Source organism: Zingiber officinale, chromosome 2A (genome assembly GCF_018446385.1).
Source record: "Zingiber officinale cultivar Zhangliang chromosome 2A, Zo_v1.1, whole genome shotgun sequence".
In the NCBI taxonomy this organism is placed as follows: domain Eukaryota; kingdom Viridiplantae; phylum Streptophyta; class Magnoliopsida; order Zingiberales; family Zingiberaceae; genus Zingiber; species Zingiber officinale.
Window position 1 is genome coordinate 9425804 of NC_055988.1, and position 7355 is coordinate 9433158.

At 28.1% G+C, this 7355-nt stretch overlaps 1 long non-coding RNA gene across 1 annotated transcript; it reads right to left on the reverse strand.

Moving 5' to 3' along the window:
- Positions 1 to 1929: 1929 nt before the first annotated feature.
- Positions 1930 to 2521, reverse strand: LOC122044388. The gene is made up of 3 exons (XR_006129536.1): positions 2443 to 2521; positions 2278 to 2370; positions 1930 to 2025 (listed from the first exon to the last, which is right to left on the reverse strand). It is a non-coding gene; the product is annotated as an uncharacterized LOC122044388 (long non-coding RNA).
- Between the last annotated feature and the right edge of the window lie 4834 nt (positions 2522 to 7355).

Below are 7355 nucleotides of genomic sequence, written 5' to 3' on the forward strand. Positions count from 1 at the left end.
TCTCCAAAATATATACAACTTTCAATAACAAGTTTTCTCCACCAAAAAAACATCAAAAGGCATGTGCTCCAAACGACAAAAGACGTGCTCCAAATGACAAAAGGCATTTGCTTCAAGCGACAAAGGCATTTGCTCCAACATTCAATAGCAACCTTCAATAGAACCACCAAATTATATTCTATCAACATATTTTAATATATAATGAAAAAAAAATATTTAACCAAAGCTAGCTTGTACCTTACAAAGTGGAAGAGTCTTAATAAAATGCATTAATAGAATACCATTTGAATTATCGACACTAAACAACATGCAAATACAAAAAAGTAATAATCCTAACAATATAGATAGCTGATAGAAAAAAAAAAGTCATTGGTTAGAATCCAATAAACAATTACAGCTCAAACATGTGGAAACTCATTCGACAATATAGAACTTGAATTACTTATGAAGGATTCACTTGGAAGTGAATTAGGAGTAATACATAAAAACTACCTAAATCTTGGGAAGGCTAGCTCTGGAATTAGGTTACTAGTGTATATGAACATATGAGAGAGTCAGAGTGGGGTCTTGGCACCCTTGGAAGTATGAACCGTTCACGCACCAGTAGGGTTGATACAACAGCTTCTTGTGCCCTGATATTGACAACATGAATTGGGAGATAGAAGGAAGCTAAGAGGTTGATTAATTAATGATTCATCCATCCATCCTTCCATAAATGCTCTACCGTATGGGTTGTGCCACATGGGAGCTCCCCAGCCTCCTAATGGAGCATGAAAGTAATTGTAGCTATATTTATATATATATGTGATGTTAATGCACGATCAGAATGTGCGAGGTTGGTGTTGGGTCACACTGATAAGTTACAACACATGCATCAAGCTAGCAACAACCTTTAAGTGGTGCAGATAGAACAATAAATTTGTGGAGGAGGAAATGACCCTGAAGATAAAAGGTTAGCAGATCATGCTGCTCATGGGGGACCTCTCTCAAGGTGGCGTTATTGAAATGTAAGATTCAGAGGAACAAACATGCAAGAATAGTATAAAAAAACTCATATGCCTAGAATTATGAATTAATTTATTTTAAACATAGATTTGAAAAAAAAAAGAAAGTCAAAAATACTCTAATAAGAACATTTATAATTAAAAAAACCAACCTCTCTAGTTATTATCTGATTCTGGTGATGAGGAGGATCTACACTTATCTTCTTCCACAGTGGATGGAACTTGTTGTTGCATAATATTTGCAAACATAGCTGCCATCTACAAAAATAAATAAATTTGCTATTAATGCACTTAACTATACAAATAATTTTAAACAATTATTTTTTAGTGAGAAATGTTATTACTTGTGCCGGTAATAATTCGGGTCCACGAGAGCCCCCAACACTTCCCGACATCATACTTAACATTACTCGTGCAAAATTTTGGAATTGATCATTTTCTTGCATTTGTTTTTTCATCTGCTCTATTTCCGTTTGTCGTTGTACTTCTCGCAGCTCCATATCTTTAATTTTCTCTCTCATTTCCTTAAATTTGTCTGTCAAATCTGAATTTGAGTGATAATCTTGCCAATACATTGAGCTGCGTTTACATTGCTCTGGGAACACTTGGCTAGGCAGCGCACCAGCTCCTAAACATCGTACTCGACCAGAATGCTCAGGTCCAAAAACCTCACTATATAAAGAATATAATTAAAGTCGAACCATATGTAATAACTTTTATAAATAATGAAATGAAATTATAAGTAAATTGTTACCGAAATGCCTCCTCATGGACTTCCAGTGGTTGTGTTCCTTTAGGTTTATCTTTGAGGAGACGATATACAGCCTCTTTAAGTAAATTCTAACAAAAAAATAAATTGTTACTATAAATAAAAAAAATATAAAAGTTAACTTAAAAAGTAAAATATTATTACCTCAGTTTGTATTGCCTCATCGTCAATAGCGGCACCTCCTTTCTTTCTACTTCTCCGACTCAATTGTTGTATTTCAATACGACTTGGTTTTCTACCATTCTCTTGAGACTAACAAGATAAGAAATCCACATTTAACAACAAATATTAATAGAATAAATTATTCTATATGTGCAACAACTTATATTGCTAATTTACACATTCCATCAAAAGCTAACTAATATACATTACATTGCTTATAATCAATATTTAGAATCTCATAAAACCTTAGAACTTCAAGGATAAAAGCATTAAAGTGTAAAACAATAAATGAACAATGAGAAACTAACTATAAGGAAGAAAAGAAATAAATTTGATTCTTACAAATTTATATTCCAATGACGGAATATTAGTGCGTCCCTGTGCATGAGTCCCTTTCTTTTTGTTTGCATTTTCTCTATTGATTTTTGAAGTTTTCTAGCACAAAAATTTATAATGAAATTATAACATTTATAAACAGATATCAAAAATAATTTATACTAGTTATACCTCAGTAGACTTCCAATAGTTACATAAAACTTCCCAAGTTTGAGGTGTTAATCCATGAGGAATGGGTTGTATTGCAACAAACTCTTCTAGTGGAATATTTGAATCATAAGATGTAGCTTTCACTTCAGTCCTCCATCGTCTCCATGCGGCCCCATCATTTGCATTATAACTCTTCTATGGTGATTGGGGATATAGAAGCATGCCTATAAACATAAAATGAATTAAATATGTTCATTCTTTAAATTTAAAATTGAAGGTAAACACTTGTAAACTTACAGTAACAAGTTTCCATGCATCATTCAATCGATTTGTCGGCATTTTTCTCCAATCTAAAAAGTGTAGAGGCAACACAAGTCCATTCCGTGCAATAGTCCCAATAAAATTTGCAAGCGTCGGTTGTAGATCACCATAAGGTTGTCCCCTTTCATTGAATTCAACTATGAGCACATGGTCGGGATGTAATGCATGAATATCTCTCATGATAGTCTTGCCACGTTTTCTTTGCTGACTTTGGGATGAAGGCATGACCTCATTTTCAACTGAAAAAGAAAAGTAATTTGCACTTAGTGTTGTAAAAATAATTTACTATTCATATCCAAAAATATTTTTCACCTTGTTCATTAACCTCCTCATTTTGTATCTCCAATGGTGAATGGGATGTTGTGTATTATGATTCATTTTCATCATCAACTCTTCTATTACTTGATTCTTCTCTCCTAGATCGTCTTTGGCTATTTTGGATTAGCTTTCGCATTCTTTTATTTGCCATTTTCAAAAGTTACCTACATAATGTAGGACCGTTAGATTCGATAGAGGGGGGGGGGGGGGGGGAATATCGATTCGAAAATTCGAAAATAGAAGTATAAACGCAGCGGAAAAAGTAAAAATAGACACAAAAGATTTTTACTTCGTTCGGAGCCTATGACGACTCCTACTCGAAGGCCCGTGGTCCTTGACCACTTTCGTTGGGCAATCACTAACAATTCGAATATAATTACAATAGATGAACACAGGAACTGCTAGTGAAAGTAAAGCAATACCGACAAGAAAATTAAATAAGAAACCGAAGGAGCACTTTGTCGGAGCTTTGTTGGCGTCGCACTGAGCGTCGAACAGCAGGACCAGCAGTAGAAGAGTTCTCAGATGAATTGATGTTGAAGCTCCTGCCTGGGGCTTCTTTTATATGCTGTTCCGGGCGCCTAGATTCCTTCCGGGTGCCTGGAATGTAACGTAGCTGCTCAAACCGAGATGCTCCACGTGGCGACGACTTGGCTGGATAAAATTTGCCTTCCGGGCGCCCGGACCCCTCTTCTCCAGAAAGTCCTTCTCCTGCAAGAAAAAGGTTAGTCTGAGGCAATATATATCCTGCAACACAGATTGTTAGCACATTTTATAACAGTATGAATTAGCACAAAATAGTATGACTTAGATTCCGTCTTTCTGAGACCGGAATCCAGTCACGATCTCGACTTAGACATCCGAAATGGATCTAAGCCGGATCGACGCCTAATGTTCCCTTCCCGGGAACGCGTCCTCTGTCACCACCCAATTTACCTTACTTTGAGTTCTGAATATCTTCAAAACTATTTGAACTGCTTTTACGATATTCTAGAGATTTTTAGGACTTCTTAGCGTCCGCTTGGACTTCTCGCCAGCTATCCGGTCAGCCCGTCGACCTAGCTGGGCTTCGTGCCAGACATCCGGTCAGCCCGTCGACCTGTCTGGACTTCTCCTGCACACTCGATCAAAGTGTCAGACAACAACAAGACTAACTTAACCTTTTGTCATTCATCAAAACCCAGGTTAGACCGTTAGTGCTACCTGCACCAACAATCTTCCCCTTTTTGATGGAATGACAACCTGGTTAAGTTAGTGAAAAAACGCACAAATAAAACAGGTTCATGGTTTTAAAGTTAGTTTGAGTGTTTTCAATTTTGTTTAGCTGACTTAACCACCTAACCCTCCCCCTTTGGCATTCATCAAAAATAGGCAAGGGTAAACAAGCATAGTGTAGAGTTACTGAAAAATTTGTTACGTTAAGACCCAGCTAAGTTTGATACATATTTTTCAAAATTCAAAGGTACTGATAAAAGTGTAATTTTGAAAATCAAGTTAAAAAAAATAGTCAAGTTGACTTGGGGGAGTCTAGATTGAAACATAAAAGTTTTGCTTTAAATTTTGTCTTTGAAAAATAGCTAAGTTATGAAAAACTTAGATTGCAGAGTAATATTTGCAATAAAATTTTAGCCAAAAAGAAATAAATTTGTTTAAAGCTAAAAAAAACTAAGTTTGTAAAGTTTAGTTTTCAAGCATATCTTACAAAACTGAATAAATTTAAGATCAAGTTTTTTTTTTTTAAATTAGGTGGGATTTTTAAACTTCCAATTTTTCAAACACTTAGTTAATTTTAACTTTTTGGAGACTAGTGTTCAAAAATAAGTTAGTTTTAAAACAAAAGTATTTTTCAAATATTTTAATTAATTCCTCCCCCTGAACCTGACATAAACTTTGAAAATATTTGCTAAAAATATTCAAAGTAGATTTTTTTTTAAAAAAAATTGAGGTAGAATTTTCTAGAGAGATTTTAAAGAGAAGATTAAAAAATAACACTTAAGGAGATAATTAAAAAGTAAACGTCCCCCTGAATTTGATACTCCTTTAATTTATTAATCCTCCTTATTTATTAGTCCCCCTTAATATAATGCTAAGGTTTGAGTGTGTTAAATTTCAAGCCCTAACACATTTATCTACCTAAGTGTTCTAAGGGATTTGATAACACTTATATTATTTACATATTTATCTCTGTATCCTTGATATAATTGTTTATTTGAGTTTGATTAATCAATAATTAATATTAGATTCAGGTGGTTGAGTCTTCAGTTTAAGGTTTAATAAGATAAACTTTATTAAACCAAAAATAGTTGGCCATTATCAATAATTTATTGATTAATTTTTGCTTGATTTAATAATTTAATACTTAATAAAATAATTTAAATTTCATATTAATTGATTGAGTTGTCAATGAAAGTGTTAGTTATAATTTTTTTTTATTTACTTCCTTTTAAGTGGGATTAATTTAGTTTGAAGTTAGCATGAAGTTAAAATTATTAGACACAGTTAAGTGAGGTTTAATTCAAGTCAATTTTAGTTCTCAAATGAAGTTAAACTTAAATAGTTAAGTTCTACTTATTAATTATATAATTAAGTTTAAAGTTAAAGTTAACGGAATTTAAGTTTTTAAGTTAGGTGTCTAAGTTTTAAATGGATTTAAAAGAATTATTATTATAATTATTATTTTAAGGAATTTCTAACATGATTTCTAAAATAGTGTTTAAAAGGATTAAAATGATTTTTATAATTATTTAATGGCAATTAACATACGTTCAATTCAGTTTTGATTTCAGATTTAAATTAATATTAGTGATTAATTTATGTTGAAGTTTTAAGTTTAAGTTAAATTTTTAAATTTTAATTGTAATTTCAATATTAAGTTTTAATATTCAGTTAGGTTAAATTAAGTTTAAAAATAATTTTAAGAAAAATAATGTTTACGAAAAAAAGGTTTAAAGTCTAAATAATACTTTTCAAAGTATAGGAATAAATTTTTTTTTTAAAGAAAAATTTTACAATGGTTTAAAAGAAGTTTTGAATAGTTTTTAAAAGATTTTTAAAAGAGTTTTTAAAAGGATTTTTTTTTAAAGAGTTTTTTTTTAAAAAAAAAAGATTCCTAAAGTAATTTTTAAAATAGTTTTTTAAAAAAAGATTTTAAAATAATTTTTAAATAGTTTTTAAAAGGATTTTTAAAATAATTTTTTAAAGAGTTTTTAAAATAGTATTTCAAATAAGTTTTAAAATAATTTTTAAAGAATTTTTAAAGTTTTTTAAGAGAATTTTGGTTAAAATAATTTTTAAAGAATTTTTAAAATAATTTTTAAAGAATTTTTAAAATAATTTTTAAAGAATTTTTAAAATAATTTTTTAAATAAGTTTTAAAATAATTTTTAAAATGTTTTAAAATAATTTTTAAAGGAATTTTTAAAGTTTTTTAAGAGAGTTTTTAAAATAATTTTTTAAAGAGTTTTTAAAATAGTTTTTTTAAAATAAGTTTTAAAATAATTTTTTTAAAGAATTTTTAAAATAGTTTTTTAAAATAAGTTTTAAAATAATTTTTAAATAATTTTTAAAGTTTTTTTTTTAAGAGAGTTTTTGAAAATAATTTTTAAAGAATTTTTAAAATAATTTTTAAAGAATTTTAAAATAATTTTTAAAATAATTTTTAAAGAATTTTTAAAATAGTTTGTTTTTAAAGAGTTTTTAAAATAATTTTATAAAGAATTTTTAAAATAGTTTTTTTAAAATAAGTTTTAAATAATTTCTAAATAATTTTTAAAATTGTTTTTTTTAAAAAAGTAATTTTTAAAGAATTTTAAAGAATTTTTTAAATAGTTTTTTAAAAATGATTTTTCAAATAATTTTTTAAATGGTTTTAAAAGAATTTTTTAAATAATTTTTAAAGTTTTTAAAATGATTTTTAAAAAGCGTTTTTTAAAATAATTTTTAAAATGTTTTAAAAAAAAATTTAAAATAATTTTTTTTAAAAAATAATTTGTAAAAGAGTTTTTTAAAATAGTTTTTAAATTTAATTTTTAAAATAATTTTTAAGTTAATAAATTTTTAAAATAGTTTTTAAATTTAATAATTTTTAAAGTTAATAAATTTTAAAAATAGTTTTTAAATTTAATTTTTAAGTTAAAATTTTTAAAATAGTTTTTTAAAATTTAAGTTAATAAATTTTTAAAATAGTTTTTAAATTTAATAAATTTTAAAATAATTTTTAAAGTTAATAATTTATTAAAATAGTTTTTAAATTTAATAATTTTTAAAATAATTTTTAAAGTTAATAAATTTTAAAA